Source organism: Oryx dammah, unplaced genomic scaffold (assembly GCF_014754425.2).
Source record: "Oryx dammah isolate SB20612 unplaced genomic scaffold, SCBI_Odam_1.1 HiC_scaffold_17, whole genome shotgun sequence".
NCBI classification, from domain to species: Eukaryota; Metazoa; Chordata; class Mammalia; order Artiodactyla; family Bovidae; genus Oryx; species Oryx dammah.
Genome location: NW_024070201.1, coordinates 12,059,167 through 12,062,876, shown reverse-complemented (window position 1 = coordinate 12,062,876; position 3,710 = coordinate 12,059,167).

Genomic DNA, 3,710 nt, shown 5'->3' with positions numbered 1-3,710 from the left:
GTTAAAATATTACTATTTCTTTTCCTCAAGGAACATATTTGTCTTCAATTAGAAGATATAAGTGTGCAAATAACTGGACATATAAATATTTTAAAACATTAAAGTGAAAAGTTTGAATGTTCATTAAAAATGCTTTTATTCTTTCAAAATAAAAATGTATCAGATATTTATTTCTCTATGATTTAATTATAATTTCTCTGTAGGTAGTGTCATCTATTGTTATACCTATTTTGTGGTAGAAAAAACAACTATAATAATGTTCCCTTACATTTCTTCTAAGACAAAAAATGCAAATATTGTAAAATATGCTAAAATATTTTTTCAACCCACGCAGCTTATTGTGTTAGGAAGACTGGGAAATAAGTAGATTAGAGAAACATCTTGCTTAAAATGACAGAACTAGTTAGACTAGGGCCTGGGCGTCAAACAAAGAAGCTTTTAGTCTTGTGAACCACATCTAATTCTTAAATAACATGACCTCAGTATGAACAATATCCTCCCACTTCTGACTTTCACTGGGCACACAAGCAACACGACTGCAACTATAAGACAAGTGAGACAGAAAGAAAAAACAAAACAGCGAACCAAACTCAAGCCATCTCAATAGAGTGTATGATGGCTTACTAGATTCCCTGGTGGCTGAGATGGTAAAGAATCAACCTGCAATGTGGGAGACCTGGGTTTGATCTTTGGGTTGGGAAGATACCCTGAAGGAGGGCATGGCAACACCCTCAAGTATTCTTACCTGGAGAATCCCCATGTACAGAAGAGCCTGGCAGGCTACAGTCCATGGAGTTGCAAAGAGTGGGACACAACTGAGTGACTAAGCACACAGCACATGGATTATTAGATTTTTTTTCATTAAATATCTTAAATGCCACATTAATGACTAGAATCCACATTTTCAGAGATCTCTTCAAGTGACATGTGCATGATTCACTTAGTGTTTACTGAGTATCTACTGTATACAAGTACCATCTGGCAGGAAGCACAGGTCCCTGTCCTCATGGACCTTATATTTTAGGCAGCTGAGGTGGGATACAGAGAGACAAAAAGGAATATATAGGGATAATTTACTGATATAGTTGAGGGCTTCCCTGATAGCTCAGTTGGTAAAGAATCCACCTGCAATGTAGGAGATCCCTTGATCCAGGATTTAGCATCCTGACCACAATTCCAGAAGGCAGTGCTAAAATGCTCTTCTAGATTGGGTTCTCTTCAAAGCAGATCCTGAGATGGAATTTCAGGTATAGATTTTTTAATAGGTGGTACACTTGAGATCAGCAGTTGTAGGAAAAGAAAAATAGTAAAAAGCAATAAATGGCAGGAGAAGCCAAACTTCAATAGAAATCTGCACTAGAGCCTAGGCTGATTTTTTTTTAAATTTTATTTTTTCACTTTACAATACTGCATTGGTTTTGCCATACATTGACATGAATCCACCACAGGTGTACATGAGTTCCCACCCTCCCTATATCATCTCTCTGGGTCATCCCAGTGCACCAGCCCCAAGCATCCTGTATCCTGTATCAAACCTAGACTAGTGACTCATTTCTTACATGATAGTATACATGTTTCAATGCCATTCCCCCCCATCCCCACCCGGTACGCAAGACAGCAAAAGAGACACAGATGTAAAGAACAGACTTTTGGACTCTGTGGGAGAGGGAGAGGGTGGGATGATTTGGGAGATAGGGTGATGTTTCATAGAGCTGGTCTTCCCTGGTGAAAGTGACAGTGAAAGTGAAGTCGTATCCGACTCTTTGAGACCCCATGGACACCAGGCTCCTCCATCTTCCCTGGTAGCTCACTGGTAAAGAATCCACCTGCAATGCAGGAGATGCAGGTTTGATCCCTGGATCGGGACGATCTCATGGAGAAGGACAAGGCAACCCATTCCAATTTTCTTGCCTGGAGAATCCCATGGACTGAGGAACTTGGTGGGCTACTGTTCATAGGGTCACAAAGAGTCAGACGTGACTGAAGTGACTGATAAGGCACAAACACACATGTGACCTAAAGTGGATTGCAAGATTGAACATAAGTTGTGTTGAAATGGCTGAACCTTCACACCACAAAGTCATTCAGTGTGGACCAGCCTTGGAAAGGCATGTATTCAAGCAATATGGCTTTCTACATCTGAGACAATTCCTAAAGAGTATGCCAGCTGCAAGATGTTTGCTGGCAGTGCTCCCAGAATCTGTGGTACATTTCTTCCTAAAAGGATACCTGAATGACATATCACCATATGCATATAACAGCCCCCCACCCCTTTTCTCTACTTGGACCCATTCTTCATATATTTTCAAGGAACAGCATCTCCAGTACCTCCTGGGAAAATCTTAAAATAAGAAAAATAGGAAAAACTATAACGACTTCTATTGCAGCTGGTCTTGTTAGGTAGCAAGTTAGGCTTTAGTAATGAGGAGTGGCCTACGTGAAAAAAATTCAAGCTGACCACTATCCCACCCCAGACAGGAAGGATGCAGCCCAAGAGAGCTCAGATGTGCTACAAAATAACCACAGAGACTTTTCCAACTCCAGCACATGAACCCTAGGCACACTGTGGATACAAACGAATTCACAGGGACTTCAACACACCCTTGATGCAAAGCTGTGTCCTTGAGCGACCTTAGGCAGCCAGGAGCATATTGTGTTCATAAATATTCTATACATACGTACATGTGATTATAACAGGCTGAATCATGGGAAAGCCATGCACAATAGAGCCAGTTGTTAACTTTTAATTGTCAATCAAAACTGTCAGTCCACACCCACACCCACCTAGATGAATATATAAAAGCCCTTTCTTGGAAGCCCCATACTTCATCCTTCGGGTGCCAGTGCCTCTCTTGGCTTGGCCCACCTCTCCTTTGAGGTGCCCTTTCTGTCCTTTCTGTTCTTCCTTCAATAAACTTGTTTTGCCATGGGTAAGACCTCAGATTCTTCTTTGTGTCCTTACCAAGAACTGAGACTCATGTAGAAGGGTCCTCTTTGAACCTACCCATCCAGTAACAGTCTCAGAGTCTCAGTTAAAGCTTATTATCTCCCTCCTCCTTTATTAATTTCAGATTCACTTGCCTCTGTTTTGTGGGCCTACCTGGTAGGTGTCCTATATCAATATTCTTGAGACATGCCCTCTGGTCCTGTCCATCTCCCATACTAGATTTGCTGCACTTGCCTATTAACCATCACAATTGGTTAAGGCACCTGGATGAAACACCTAGGTGCAAACCATACTCCTCCCTTTCTTTGTTGTATTGGAGAAGGCAATGGCACCCCACAGCCATATATCTTCCTGTCAAGATGGTGGTATATTATTTTCCTTTTGGTTCCAGGGCACAGAAAACAAGTATCCAGGTCATAGTCATATCTTTTAATCTAACGAGACTTTCTTTTTCCACAGCAGAAATGTTTCACATATTGAAACTTCTGCACAGTACAGAGTTTCAAAACCAGGAATCTCGATTATCCAAGTAGGCCATTGTGTTCACAGTAAGTGAGCTTCTGCTTCCAACCTTGCTTCCTGGATCCATGTGTGTTTCTATTTATAAACACAGCACTATATACAAATTGCAGTGGCTGTTATAGTAAATCACCAAGAGTTAGTGGCTGAAAACTGCTCACACTTATTCCTTTACAGTTCCAGATGCCAGAAGTGTAAATTAGCTTCACTAGACTAAAATCAAGGTGTAAGCAGGTTTTACTCT